The sequence below is a fragment of the Lycorma delicatula genome, chromosome 2, assembly GCF_047948215.1.
Source record: "Lycorma delicatula isolate Av1 chromosome 2, ASM4794821v1, whole genome shotgun sequence".
NCBI classification, from domain to species: domain Eukaryota; kingdom Metazoa; phylum Arthropoda; class Insecta; order Hemiptera; family Fulgoridae; genus Lycorma; species Lycorma delicatula.
Genome location: NC_134456.1, coordinates 74,112,480 through 74,128,936, shown reverse-complemented (window position 1 = coordinate 74,128,936; position 16,457 = coordinate 74,112,480). Strand labels below are relative to the sequence as shown.

The 16,457-nt window shown below is 30.1% G+C and overlaps 1 protein-coding gene across 2 annotated transcripts in view; it reads right to left on the bottom strand.

The window, feature by feature from the left end:
• Window positions 1-9,637, bottom strand: part of LOC142320202 (protein argonaute-2-like) — a 55,192-nt gene extending 45,555 nt beyond the window's left edge. For both annotated transcript variants that reach the window (XM_075357886.1, XM_075357887.1), the window contains exon 1: window positions 9,367-9,637. The gene's annotated coding sequence lies outside the window, so the exon portion shown is untranslated. The remainder of the gene's footprint in view (window positions 1-9,366) is intronic.
• Between the last annotated feature and the right edge of the window lie 6,820 nt (window positions 9,638-16,457).

Here is a 16,457-nt window from a genome sequence, read left to right as displayed (position 1 = left end):
TCGACTACTTTCCACCGTTTCTAATTCTGAACTATAATAGTGACAGCAACCTTTTAATCTCTTAAGTCATAAGGACGCTAACTTGTTTTTTTTTAATACAAGTAATAAGAACTTATAATAATGACCTTTTAAAAGAGTGGAAACTAATAAATCGATCGCTTGATATATTCGTAGAATGTAATATTATATAGATAAATATAAATCGCATTAATGAGTTGCAAAAGTACGACTTTATGATCTAAATTAATAATCACTTACAGCAAATAATTACTTTCTAAATTGGACAAAAAAAAATTATTCCAATCGACAATTAATAAAATCATATTGATACTACTAACGAAATAAAAGAAGAAATCACTCATTGAAGCTCATTGGATAAAACGACGTTGTTTGAGCCGAAGAATAAGCATTAATAGAAAAGTATTATTTTTTTAGATTTAGTATTTCGGCTGGTTATGTTTGGGTGGGAGCTAGATTTCATTAAGCTACGTTAAAGTTATTTCCGATTTTGAAGCCTATTACATAGTATAAACTTGTAAACGGGAACTTTCCCAGATTATTTAACATTTTACTTCTGATCCAAATCATAAATGAGAAATTAACATTATGTTCTGTAGTAATTATGGGCCGACATTTTTTCTAATTAATAGGTAATCTAAAAGGTTTTGAGCCTTTTGCGCACGAGATAGCGTTAGTGTATTCTGTCAAAAATCGAGGAAAACCTGCATGTAAGCAGTCATGACATCGCCAATGACCTAAACACCCATCACTAAACAGTGTTTACCATTTGGAGAATTCCGGTTACAAAAAGAAGCTCGAAGTTTGGGTGCCATATGATCGACTCAGGCAAATTTACTCGATCGAATTTCTATCTGCGAATCTCAACTGAATAGTAACAAAATCGAGCCATTCTGAAGCGGTTGAACACGAGTGATGAAAAGTGAACAACTTAGAAAATAATATGTGAAATAATCATCGTCGAAGCACTGTCGAAAATTAGCGCAATTGCATCTAGAAATTCAAAAGAAACGGTCTGACCTGATCAACAGAAAGGGTGTTAACCCTTTCTGGTCAACAACGTTAAACGCATGCATATAACAATCCGTCAGAAATTGAGAGAACTTGACTGGGAGATAATTCTTCTACCGTATAACCCGGACCTGGCGCCGTCAGACTATCATTAATTTCGGTGTGCAGAACTCCCTGGATGGTGTTAAGTTAGTTTCAAAAGAGACCTGTGAAAACCACGTGTCACAATTTTTAGATCAGAAACCGCAGAAGTTCTATAGCGACGGGATTATGATGTTGCCGGAAAAATGATTGAAGGTAATCGGAAAATAATTATGTATATGGAGTCTCAAAATGTTATTTTCCAATATCAAGAAATGCTTTCCCAATTTTGGCTTACAAAGGCTCAGTACTTTTTAAACAACCTATAATATATAAAATCCCCTCTTGCACTCAATGGAAAGCCGATATGATAACGATTATTTCAATTTGCTTTGTGGTTTAAAAAAAAATATTAATCTATTTAATTCTTTATCATTGATTTGAATAAAATATTTATTTAGTCATAATTAAGGCCAACGTAAAATTTACAATTCAAACGATAGTTAATGTTGGTAACTTATAATCGTCTTTTTCATTAACATAACAGTACTAAAAGAAAAAAGAAAAAAAACTTAAAATTACAATAACAATGTACGTATTATTACAATTACAATGTATATACGTACTTTAATTTATCTGACGATCATAATGTTGTTGAGAGAGGTTTTGTAGTTCATAAGATCTATTCGTCCAGAATTGATTCTTGAAACTGTAATACTGTTATTAGCAATTAGAAAATGTATCTTAGTGCAGGAATTGACAGTATTTTGACTCGAAAGTCATATAATTGGTTTACAGAAAAAAATTAGGAACAACTGTGTGATGATATTATTATCAGAGTAAAATTTGTCCCAAAACTTCTACCACTGATATCGATGCACTTTTCAACTTGTTTCCTTACATTTTCTGTCACCAACCTAATTATGTCTTCTCCTTGATGAGGGCAACAGCATTAAGAATGCGAGCGATCAGTTCATCACGATGTCTACATTTTGCTTGTATACATCGCATTTCATCCATCCTCCTAAGCAGTAATCTAAGAGGCCGATCAACCATGGCGGAGTGGTAGCGTCTTAGCCTTTCATCCGGAGGTCTAGGGTTCGAATCCCGATCAGGCATGGCATTTTTCATATTGTACAAATTTTCATCGGGTTAATGACCATAGCAGTTGATGCCAGTAAAACTCAAAAAAAAAAGAAGAAAGTAATCTAAGGGTATGGTGACGGGCGTCGGATTTTTGTTTGGTTGAACGAATAAATGGTCAGCAATGAGTTGAAGACGATACTCTAAAAGGGTTGTCAGCGGGGCATTGTTTTGGTTAGATCGATGTATCGAACACAAAATATATTCTAAGTCCTCACGGAAACAATTATAAGGGGGATCACTTTTTCTAATCTTTCTGAATTCTTGTTCGTCCCAGACTAAAACCCCTCCGGATCACCACCGAACCGGGCATTCGCTACCTCCTGACCCCAAATCCAAAAAAACCCAAAAAATTACCCCTCACAAAAAATATTCGACAGGTCAAATCCTTTTGTTTCTAGGCGTTTCACGAAATTTCTGACATATCTGACCCTTTACACAATATAGCCTAACCAAAAAAAAAAAAACGTGAAACGCCTGAAAACGGCATGATTTGGCCTGGCAAAGATTTTTTTGGGGAGAGGGTAATTTTTTGGCTTTTTTGGATTTAGGGTCATGCGATAGCCGAGGCTCGGATCGGTGGAGATCCAGGCTGGTTTTGGTGTGGGACGAACAGGAAGTCAGAAAAATCAGAAAAAGCGTTCACCTTATAATTGTCTCTGTGAGGACTTAGAATATATTTCGTGTTCGAGACATCAATACGCCGATACGCCGCATGACACTTTAGCTCGAGTATCATGCATGCTTCATTGGGTTGGAATTAAACCTCCGCCCACGAGGCTCTATCGACCAGCAGGAGACCACCGTCAGCCAGGATGTTGTCTTCCAGGTGAGTTCTGAACTATTTTAGGTAAGGTCCGGTGATCTAGGTAACCTCTACGTCCATTCCATTTACTAGTAAATTTTTCTTCAAGAGTTGTCTTACTTCATTCATGAGAAGTGTTGGTGCTCCATTAAGTTGTTAGTACATTTCAATTCGTTTCGCCAGACATTTTCAAACACAGTAAATAATTCAGTTTTTACAAATTTCAGATAATTTCTCCGCGTGAGACATTATTGTAGTATAAAAGGGAGTATTAATTGATTGTCGATCATGCATACCAAACGTTCATCGAAAGTCGCTGCTGGAAATTTGATTCAACTACAGCTTGTGGGTTTCTTTCAGAAAACCTAAACCGTGTGTTGTGCTTATCATTATCCGTAATGGCTAACACAACACGTAGCTTCATCCGAAAATAGTATGAACGGAATTAACCGGTAATTATTGTTAATCCATTTGACAGAGTTGAAGCCGTCTGGCATGGTCATTAAACTGCAAGTGTTGACTTTCTGAATATGATAAGGATGCAGTTCGTGAGAATTTAATGTCCTCCATATTGTAATTTGTGGAACGTTGAATCCTGTAGAAATTCTTCGTGTGCTGATAATAGGACCAAGCTGTACCACCTGATGTTTTCCCTTTCATCATCATAATCACAGTTGACGTTCAGATGAAACATAAGCGCGAAGATTATTAAAAATTATACAAAATACTTCACGGTTTGGAACTGCTAGTCCAGAATACCTACGTCGGTATTCTTTTACCGCAGCTGGAGCACTTCCATCGCAAAAGTCGTACACAAAAATCATATCAGCATATTCTGAATGAGAGAAAAATACGACATTTTTCAAAAAAGAATTTTACTTTTTTAGATTCAATTTTAATAGGAAAAATGTAGGTGCAGTTTAAAGAATAAAAAAAACAATATACTATATAAGTTAATTCTCAAAAATAATCAACACAATCAAAATTATGCCAAAAACAACTAAAGCGCCTAACTTTTATTATTAATGCGTAACCACAATTTTATGACAACAATGAAAATTATTCAAATTACTTTCAAAATATACAGTTGATTAATGCTACCTAAAAGATAAAGATGCTACGATTTGCTGATGATATAGTAATTCTAGCCGAGAGTAAAAAGGATTTAGAAGAAACAATGAACGGCATAGATGAAGTCCTACGCAAGAACTATCGCATGAAAATAAACAAGAACAAAACAAAAGTAATGAAATGTAGTAGAAATAACAAAGATGGACCACTGAATGTGAAAATAGGAGGAGAAAAGATTATGGAGGTAGAAGAATTTTGTTATTTGGGTAGTAGAATTACTAAAGATGGACGAAGCAGGAGCGATATAAAATGCCGAATAGCACAAGCTAAACGAGCCTTCAGTAAGAAATATAATTTGTTTACATCAAAAATTAATTTAAATGTCAGGAAAAGATTTTTGAAAGTGTATGTTTGGAGTGTCTCTTTATATGGAAGTGAAACTTGGACAATCGGAGTATCTGAGAAGAAAAGATTAGAACCTTTTGAAATGTGGTGCTATAGGAGAATGTTAAAAATCAGATGGGTGGATAAAGTGACAAATGAAGAGGTATTGCGGCAAATAGATGAAGAAAGTAGCATTTGGAAAAATATAGTTAAAAGAAGAGACAGACTTATAGGCCACATACTAAGGCATCCTGGAATAGTCGCTTTAATATTGGAAGGACAGGTAGAAGGGAAAAATTGTGTAGGCAGGCCACGTTTGGAATATGTAAAACAAATTGTTAGGGATGTAGGATGTAGAGGGTATACTGAAATGAAACGACTAGCACTAGATAGGGAATCTTGGAGAGCTGCATCAAACCAGTCAAATGACTGAAGACAAAAAAAAAAAAACGTTACCTATCTAATTTTTCAAAGTTATTAATTTATTGTACCAAAAACTGCTGTTTTTAATTTTTACAAATTCATAACATTTCTCTGTGTTGCTTTTAATAATATTTTTTTTTATTTTCCATTGAGATTATTACATCAATTTTCTCAGAATTAAATTCTCTATAAGTTTTGATAATAAAATTTACTGATAAGTAAAACTTGAATTTAATACTTTAAATATCAAGATAATATATTTTATTTTAAATGTAGTTTGGTTTATTATGTTGTCTATGATGAAGAATGCATTCTGGTTTAAATACATGTATTTTAAATAAAACCCACTTAAAACAATATAAAAACCATTTTAATTTTATTCTTTAAATTAAAATTTGGCAAGGCATAAAAAACCGCTGCCCGTATGAAATAAAAACCGTTCTCAAAAAATGAAAACTGCGAGAAACTTGCGTCTTTATAAAAATAAGAAAAGGAATACAGATTAAAGCAATTAATGCACTTGTAAAACGTCTAAAAAAATTATATACACATCATAAACATACCAATAAAAAAACATATTCAACGTGTAACTGTAAACTCAAAAATGTTTTTATAACTTTAATTTTCTGATGGTATACGAAAAAATCAGAAACTTCAATAAAAAAAGTCACTGTAATTTATAGATTTCGTAATATCGTAAGGATGGAAGATAAAAAACACACATCAAGTTGTTAGTACAGATAAAGAGAAGTTTGACCTTGAATCATCGTTTAATTACATAGAATAAGGTTTTTTCCTAAATGTATAATATTATTATGTAATGTAAATATTTAAAAATAATACGAAATAAATTTTAGCAATATACCATCTAAATACTCTATAAAGCTTGCTAAGGAGACTGGGTTAGACTTGATTGATCACTTTGCTTAATTGCAATGAACGATTAAAATATAATTACGGATGTTATTGTGTAATTTTATTCAAGTCCATTTCTTTAATTAATCAGAAGCACGCCAACCATCAGTGAAAATAAAAAAAAAATTGTTATTATGGCTCGTTTTGAAACATGTTTTTTTGTGTGTGCATGCGCACGTGAGTGTGTGTGTGTGTTGATCGCAATTCGGATTAATTTCGGATAGCTGAATCAAAGATTTTCAAATTTGGTATGATAACATCTATATATGAAGCGTTGGTACTATTAAAGTTTAGAGTGGAAGTGTCAAAGAGTCGGTTTTGGGGTCACGTCAACCCACTGGGTTGTTCTAGTGGTAACGCGTCTTCCCAAATCAACTGATTTGGAAGTCGGGAGTTCCAGCGTTCAAGTCCTAGTATAGTCAGTTATTTTTACACGGATCTGAATACTAGATCGTGGATACCGGTGTTCTTTGGTGATTAGGTTTCAATTAACCACACATCTCAGGAATGGTCGAACTGACACTGTACAAGACTACACTTCATTTACACTCACATATCAACCTCATTCATCCTCTGAAGTATTATCTGAAAGGTAATTACCGGAGGCTAAACAGGAAAAAGAAAGAAGGGGTCATATCTCAGCAAGGACTGGACTTAATATAAATTCTATTTGTATGAATTTTGGGCATTAAAAATTCGAGAAGACTTTTTCATTTAAAATTCTTCCCGTTTTTTGAAGGAAATTTGCAATTTGTAGATATTTTACTTTTTTTAAAAACTTAGGAATCATTCATTTGTTAAAATGTTTAGTAATGTCGATTTTTTTTTAATTGAGATTGACTTTTTGGCAGAAATTATTGGTGAAAAGTGTTCAGAAAAAAGCTAATACACATGAATTCATTGCTTAAAGACTAAACAGATTTAAAAACTGGAAAATACTCAAAATACTGTAACAAGAAATTTTCAAATTTTAACTTAAGGGAAATTTATGGAAAGAATTAATTTTAAGTAATTTAGATTGTATAATCTGAGTGGATTATTAGTATAAAAAAGCACATACTCAGGGATCTGTTTCAAATTCCATTATTTTCTTGAAAATTCCTCTCACTACATTTAAAAAAATCAAATTAAAACATTACCTATTAGGTATAAATGAAAAATAAATATTAAACGAAATATTTATTTCATTTTGAAAATAAATTCTACGTATTTTTTTTAGGAAATATAAAACTTAAAAAAATAATATCCATTTACAACGAACAAAGAATATCCAAACTATTCCTTACGACTTATCCCTGAGTTATTAAGTACTACTGTTATATAACAAAATCACTTTTTAGATTAATAAGAAAAGTCAAACCGTAATTAAGCTTAAAGAAAATGATCAAATATTTAAAAACGATCATGCTTTATTCTATTTAAATCATTTTGTACGCTTAGTAATAGAAAAAAATTAACTGTTTAAAATTTAACAGGAAAAATAAATGAAGATTAAAAAAAGCAAACAGGCATGAATATTTAAAAGTATCAATTCCACAAGAAAAAATAATAAACATTTTTATCCATTCAAATATCCAGTTCATTACAATTTGACTATTGTACCCAAAGCAATAAAATATTTATAATAAAAGACAAGATTTTTATTTAAAAAAAATAAAAAACAAATTAAAAAAAAAGCAAGTTTTGCTTTGTAGATTTCTATACAGGAATGAATACTTGTATAATAAAAGAAAAAGAGTTGTTAATTTTATTTTTTTGTTACTAAAAATAAATAATTTTGTTTTTTTTATAACTTTATTTTGCTTTTTACGTAGAAAACTATTATGTAAATCTTTATTACTATGTAACAAACCAGTTCTAAAATGTTAGACGTAAAACGTTAGAGTTTTAATAGAATCAACTTTTTTTAATCATTAATTCACTATATAACTTTAAACCTTGTATATGGAGATTTTTTAGTATATCAAAACGTGAAACCTAGCTGGGATTCAAAACTAGTTCTTTCTAGGTGTTAGGCTGAGATACAGCAAACATTAATAATCAATCATTTCACTGACTGTTACACTTCTGCAATCCTTTCTATTCTGTGGAACTTTCTTAGCCTCAATGTGTATCTATTAGTTTACATCCTCAATGGGGCTATCTGTTTAGTCTTTGTACACCTTACCGGTCATAGCCTCTTCACTTTCTTTTAGAACTGATTTCAGTAGCCTACATTAATATATAGGCTTTCAAAGTTGTATTAATTTTATAAGACGTTGTTTTTATTTTATAAGATTCTGCCACAAGATTAGATTTTTTTTAGATTCTTTTTTTAAAACAATATTATCATTATCTAGCGTTATGCCTGTTAACTTTTTACACCATCACTGTCTCTACCCATTTTTGTCTCAAGCCTTTTCCTTCATCCTTATAGTTCCATCCCTTGTAGTTTCCACTCTTCACTTCAACTATTAACCTTATCCTTCTTCTTCCTCACTTCCTTTCTTCTACTGACCCTTCCGATGTAGTTGTCAAAGTTCTACTCTCTCTAATCATATGTTAGTTAATTTTTTAAGAAAATCCTGTTACCTAACAATGGATTTTTGAAGTATGATGACATTTGATTAATGTGAATGTAAATAATTTAAAACAATAATAACAAGCAAAATAATTAACAATAGTTCACTATTATTGCAAATCCTTCTATTTATTTCATTGTTATTACTCGTAATTCTGTAACCCTCAATATCACTGAATTATTTATTTTTACTCGTATGTTTTCTTAATATTTTAAGTGAATGTTACTTCACTTATTATTATATATTGTATTATAAATAATTTTATTTTTTTTCAGTTTTTTTGCGTTTGTTTCAAGCCTAACTCTTCATTTAATGAGCCAATTATTATTATTTTTAAAATTTATTCAGGAATTTTTCTGGTAATTCCATTGTATTTTTTCGTATAAATTAAATGGTTATATATATTTATTATCGCGTGGTTCGCGGCCCGATCAGGATATTGAGAGGTTGACATTTAGAATGTTTATATAGTTACAGATTGGTTTAAAATGTTCATAATTACAACAGACATTAATAATAACAATGGTGATAAATACAGTAATAATAATACAAAAATTAATGAACACAAATATTAATATAGTAATTACACCCATAAAAAAAATAATAATAGTAAACGATAATAATATTACATGTCAATAACAACAAATGAACCAATTAATACACGACATATAAAAACATAACATAATCAAAAGAGTAAGCATGACAAAATCAGAGCGTGATCAACAAAGAATAGCAATCAAAATATTACACATCAGTGATAAATCATTAGTAAATAATAAATACAGATTACACACAAGACAGAGTTCAAAATGAATAATCGTTCGGAATTTATTCCATGTACATAAATAGAAAACTAGTTCCATTAACAAAAGAAACCGCTAGTCTTAACCCTTTTTAACTACTAGTCTTCTACTAACAAACAACTGTGCATCATATAACTGTGTATAATATCACCGATATTATTTATTGTTGACTGGAACTACTGGTGGCGTCATCTTACTCGTACTGAACTGGATTCAAGACTCTCCTGGCTGAACTGACGTCTCGCACTCTCACACCAATGACTCTCCTCGCTGGACCGACGTAGTAACGTCTCTGATTTATTTTTTGGTTCGCAAAACTCCGCCGAACCCACACAACTCGCACCTCTCCTCGCTGAATTCCTCACAGAACTGCCCTTGGAGGACTGATGTCGTAACGCCTCGCACAGTCTGCGAGGCGTTGCGAGAGTTCTATTAGTTCTATTAGAACCAGTGTTCTAATAGAACTCTCTTTTAGCTGGTCTTCCTGAGTAATTTATACTTCTAGCCTCTTTACCCGTCAGACCGGATCCAAGTTGAAGCGTGAGAACAGTTGATCAAGACTTTTGTTCTCATGAATTCCAAACCTGGTCTCTTCTCACCGGACAACATGTTTTCATTTTGTGTCAGCGGGCAGTATGACAAAAGACGATTGAAAACGGACCTATTCTTTACAAAAAGGATTCTCCTTTTTGTTCCTTACTGGATTCCTTCAATTATTACTTTCATAATAATTGGTAGAATCCATTACTCAGACCCGCTATACCGGTCTTGTTACAATATATATTCACACACACGCATATATATATATATATATATATATATATATATATATATATATATAACAAAATACAAATATGTACTGTTGTCATTCAGAGATTAAAAGTATTTTCGCACGAAAATTCAAGAAGATTAATAGAAAAACTGAAGATAAAAAAATAAAACATATTCTACGTTTCAGAGAGCGCCTTAGCTGACACTCAGTAGTAGTCTCTTCTTTCCGTCACACTTCTGCATTCCTTTTCATATCTTTATCAAGATACTGATTTTTCGCTTTTTTTCTTATTTTGCGTACGAATTTTTTCATCAGGAGTTGTTTTTTTGTTAGCTTACCCAGTTTTAAATAAAAATAATACTAAAAATATTTTAATTGTTTTAATAATGATAATATTTTAATGTTTTTTAATTGGTTTTATTACTCGTAATCTTTAAAGATTAATTTAATAACACTCGCCTTTAGAAAACAAAGAAATATAATTTGTATTTTTTTTTAATACGTTCAAAGAAATAACCATTATGAGATATTTAAATGTTCTATAAGGAAAAGTGAACAAAATTATATATTTTTACATACAAACCAAATATTGCAACTTTTGAACTATAAGTTACATTATTATTCTTCCGTGACGAATGTTTACATTATAATAAATTTAGTGTACAATCTCCTTTTTTTCTAAATATGTCTAATAAAATTATTTCACTTATCAAATTAGAATATTTAGGGAATGAATTCATACATGTACATCTAAGAATAAAACTGTCTTCTCTCTAATTGAAGATAATGGAAATAAAAAAAGAAGTCATACAATTCTTTAAACCGGGGAGTTTTATCATTTTACCAGACTTTTGTGTATTTTAAGGTAACATATTTATTACTTTTTTAAATGGAAGATCATCCAGTTGGAAATTGTTTTAAATATTAATCGCATGATTAAAAGCATGATGACATTAACTAATTAACTATTATTTAATCTTAGCTAAGCCTGTGCTATAATATAAAAACCTTTAAGGTTTTTATATCATAATCTGTTTGTGCTGTACCAGCGAAAGTAATTTAAGTAATGAAAATATAGATAATGAAAGTACTGAAGATATATTAATTAATTCAGAATTAGTTACAGTAGTAATCTTACAAATTTAGAAATTGAAGGTAGTAATTTAAATTTATTCTTAAACTTATTTTATTATTTATTATTAAAATGAAGAATCATAAGGATCAGTATCAAGAAACTGTGTAACTTAGAGCGGGAGAGACAAACAGAAGAGGCCATGACAGTATTGATGGGGTGTGGGAGAATCTTAACATCGCTATTTATTCGACGATCCCAACATTGGAAGACTCAGGGCTAAAAATAGTTTTGAGAATGGAGGTACTCCGAAACACGTCAACTACAAATGAAATGAAAATGCTACTAATGGCAGAAACAACACTCAAATCAATTATAATAATCCTAGCGGAAGTATGAAATATATTTTGAAAATTTATAGAAATTTATTAAATCATCTAGAACCAATGAAAATTAGTCAACTTATGATATATCATTGAAAAGCTCTCAATGAGGGCTTATTACTACAGTTAAGAAAAAGTTCAAAATCCAGATTTATTTTGGATTTGGGACTTTTTTGGACACTTGGTTCAGTTTATTGCAATCAAAAGGCGAATGCACAGCTAGATGTTACAACAGTCCTAAACCCAAAATTTCAACATCCTACGGCTAATCGTTTTTGAGTTATGCGGGATACGTACGTACGTACGTACATGCATACATACGTACGTACAGACGTCACATCGAAACTAGTAAAAATGGATTCGGGGATGGTCAAAAAGGATCCGTTGAAATCTGGAAATCGAAATTTTTCGCGATCACAATACTTCGCACGTCCTTGTGAAAGGACGTACTTGTTACGTCCTTGCGTAACAAGATGTAGCAGGCCAGTTAGATAATTTACTGACCTGTTACATAAAGAGTATAGTGTTTTGCAGATTAGATTTTTGTACAAATCCCTTTTGCTGTTTATTTTTTATGGAAACATATTTTTTTTTTAGAGAACATAACTTTGCTACAAGAAATTCGAGGAATATTTAAATTTAAATTCGAGGAACATTTAAAAATTCTGACCATCATAAATGAAGAGATAGGTTTATTGTCGGTGGTAGACTAGTGAGAGAATACATTAATAAATTTCAACATTGTTAAAAAGATATTGAATGAAAGTGTTTTAATTGTATAATTTCCTTATCGGATGTGCTAAATTTTCTTACTATAGTGGAAAAGTTATAATTATTAGAATTATTTATGTAGGAGTAATCACGAACAACTGTTTTGACCGAATCATTTAACGAGTAGATACAGCATTCAGTTGTTTTGCAATTCATCGAAACGGTTGATAGCTTTGTTATAATGCTCAGCGGTGTGTTGCGCCTGAAGCTTTTTTGAGTTGGTGGGGGGAAAGATGATTTCCCTAGTCGGTTTTAGGGCCGTTTTTATTTTTCCGTTAATTTCGTTTTGTTATAATCTTTTAATTACTTTATTATTTATCTTTAATTTTTTATAGTTTTTAGCTGTACGAGTCGGTATTTTATTAATTTAAACTATTAAACATTTCAGAATACATTCCGAATAGAATTGACTTTCTTCTATATTGTTTAACCAAGGATAAAAAATATGGAAAGAAATCAATGATAAGTAGTATTTATACGAGTGGATTTTAATTTCAGTATTTACATCTTACTTTCATCTTTAATTTTATCTTTACGAGGCGCAATAGTATTTCTAATTGAGATTACCACACATCCTAGAAATTATTGAATAATTCGCCTAAAATTCTTGTTTTTAGAAACCGAATTCCTCAATTTTTAATTTTTCAGTTGGGAGATCAGATCCATATTTAGAATTAATAGCTTCCCTTGTAATTTTTCAAACTTTCCTTTTATCCTTGCCTATTTTACCTTAGTTAATATTAGGTTTTATTTTGCCAATTTAATTAGAATATTTGATAAATTTCATAATAATTACAGTATTCTGGCTTTATAAAAACTTCAAAAAAAATAAATTACAAAAGGTAGAATAATAGTAACTATGACAATTAAAAGTACAAATATCTTTGACGACGAAAAATTCATAACTTACTTCTTTGCCATACTAATGAAGTAAAAGGATTAATCTATTTATTCCTTAACGAATATCTTTAATTCAAAACTTCACCCTCCTTGGGAGAGAAAAAATAATGAATATTTTTAATATCTTAACCTTCAAGGAAGTTAGGGCTTCCGTCCGGTCAAGGGACTTTCCTTTGGATAACGCGAATGAATCCTGCAAATTTGAAAGTAATCAGTCACGGTTGATTCTTACGTGAAGTGATAACAAACAAACAAACAGACAAAATTTTATATATATATATGTATATATATATAAGCGTGATTTGTTAGATCGAGAGTGTACCTGATGTGCGTAAAAGTTAGCCTTCAACATACTAACAAATACCCAGTTTGAATTGTGAAAATCGGACGATTGTTTGCAAAGATGTTATAAGAGCACGCCATTGCACTTCCCGAAACAGCGTCTCAAAGAGCACCGTGTTTGTTACGAGTTGATAAGTGATGATTGATCTAGTCTCTCACGAGATACCTCATCACTCTAGCCTCAAATGCAGTCCCCACAGGAAGCCCGTTATTTTAAACAGAATTTTTTAAATTTAATATTATTTTATTTATCGCAAATTTAATTTAATTATTTTTGTAATATTATTCATTCTATTGATTCGAATCATTCAGTTCAAACCCAACTGACACAGTGATAGAGGCTCACAGTTCACAGTTTATTAATTTAATTCATTAAAGTTTGTGCTTCAACCGACAAATTTCTACTGCTACATATATTTTTTTTTTCGAGGGAAATATATCTAAAAACCTTTAGATATAATAATGTATCATATAATAATATATTATATTATATATAATAATATATTATATTATATATAATAATATATTATATTATATATAATAATATAATATATTATCTTTATATAATAATGTAGATATGGATGCCGATCTCCGTGGCGGAGTGGTAGCGTCTCAGCCTTTCATCCGGAAGTCCTGAGTTCAAATCCTGGTCAGGCATGGCATTTTTCACAGTCAACAAATTTTAATTTTCATCATCTCACAAAAAAAATATAGTATATTTCAGGATATATTCCCAATTTAATCGATGGATTAAACATATAAGACAAAGTCAATGATACATTAATTTCTGAAAACTTATAATATTAGAATCATTTTCCAACTTAAATATTTAATTTCAGTGTTTGAGATGTTCGAAAAATATTTACCATTTATTCCTTTGTTAAGATTAGTCTGAAATTCAGGGTGTACACCACACTATCTTTAGGAGGTGTAATAATATTTCTAATTGAAATTATCACACCTCCACAGAAATTATCGAATTATTCGGTAATATTAAAACTCTCTCTTGGTTTTAGAAACCGAATTCCTCAATTTTTAATTTTTCCAAACTTACATTCCTTTGTAATTTTCCAAACCTTACTTTTATCCTTGCCTACATTGTATTACCTTAATATAGTAATATTAGCTGTATTTGCCAATTTAATTAGATTATTTAAAAATTTCTGTATTTGTATACTTAATTTCAGATTAATATTAAAAGGTTGAGATTTGCACTTTTCACGATTATTATTGATCTTAAAATTACACTATGCCACTACAAAATCATACTATAAAATCATTGATGAGCAAAGATTAACTTGAAATAATTAATTAGTGACGTTGAAAAGTCTGTATTATACGAAATACTATAAGATACTGTCTCGTACTATGAGATTATTTGCGTGTATGATTTTTTTTTAAATATGTATTTGTACTGTAGAAAAATAAATAATATTGATTGCTGATCGTCATGAACAAGAACAAAAAATAAACAATTCTTTGTAAGAGTTTTTTATTTATGTTTAAATGAGTTATTATCAACAAGGAAATAATCCTTATCACTTTGGTAGGGGATAAATTTTCAAGTTTAAAGAAAATAAATCTTTTTTAAAATATTGCAAAATTATATGAAACAATATTATCGATATTTTATGATAATGCACGATAAAATATCGTACATAGCCCAGTATTTGTAGAATAATATTATAATAGTTTAATAAATAAATGTAGAAAACTTTTATTTAGATATTAAAGTAGGCTAATTTTGTAAAGAAGAAAGAATTCAATTTTGTACTATACAGAAACAATAATGTTCATTGCTGTTCAGCAATATTGTTGTCACCTTTTTACAATTTTATTACTATTTTTTATTGAATTTTATACATTTGTGATTACATTTATACCAATATTTTTATATGATATAATGTTTCTAAGCAAAATCAATAAAGAACTAAAGAATTCATCCTCTGAAGGCAAAATATAATGAACAATTCTATCTGCAAAAATTAATTTTCAAATGTGGAATATTTTTTTTAAATTCTGTTTGCATAGATTATTTATCTGTCCCGATCAAATGTTCTGATTTATTAAAATAAATATTGTATATACTTAGAAGAAGAAGAAAAATCAGACATGGAATTTTATAAAATTATACTACATGGTTAGCTAGGCAAATTTTTAATTGTACTGTAAATAGAATTTCATTTTTGATTAATGAACAAAACATTTTAAGTAGTTTCAAACTGGTTTTAGAAAATTATACTCAACAGTAGACAATAGTTTACGTTGCAGTGTAAAATTGTGCTTGAAAACGTATACTATATAAATTTTTGTCGATTTATCTGCCACCTTGATCGTATAGATCGTCACATAATGTTTTAAAAATTAAATTTTATGAGAATTTCTTATAACATTATTTTAGCTCTAAGAAACATGTACTACAATCAATGTCAGTTTGGAACAAACATACGCTATTCGAGAATTCTGAAATTTCAAAAGGTGTGAAACAAGGGTGTACTTTAGGTCCTCTTCTATTATTTTAATTATTAATGATATTAAGAATTTTTACCGGGAAGAATTACTATTAATGACGTAAACGTAAGTTACTACTGTTGGTTAAGATTTTGCTAAAATAATAAATAGATCAGTCGCATTAAATGGAAGTTACATTAAATGGAATTAAACTTATCTTTTTGAAGAATGAAAGGATGAAAAACGTGATACAAAGAAAAGCAAATAAAATAGGTGTACATTTTATCTTTTCATTGTTTTTCAGTCAACATTTGCAGGAGAAAGTGGAAAATCAAAATATGTTATTAATACTTTTAGTAACTTAAACCAAAAATTTCAGTTTACATCAAAACTCAATGTATTCAATGATGTTTCCAAAACAGTATTATGGTACGCAGCCCAGGAATACAATACAAAGAAAGAGCTGTATACAAAAAAAAAGTTGAGCGGTTTTCATTAAAATGTTATTAATTTGCTCGGGAATTCTCCAGATCTCTTCCTTTTCTTGGAAA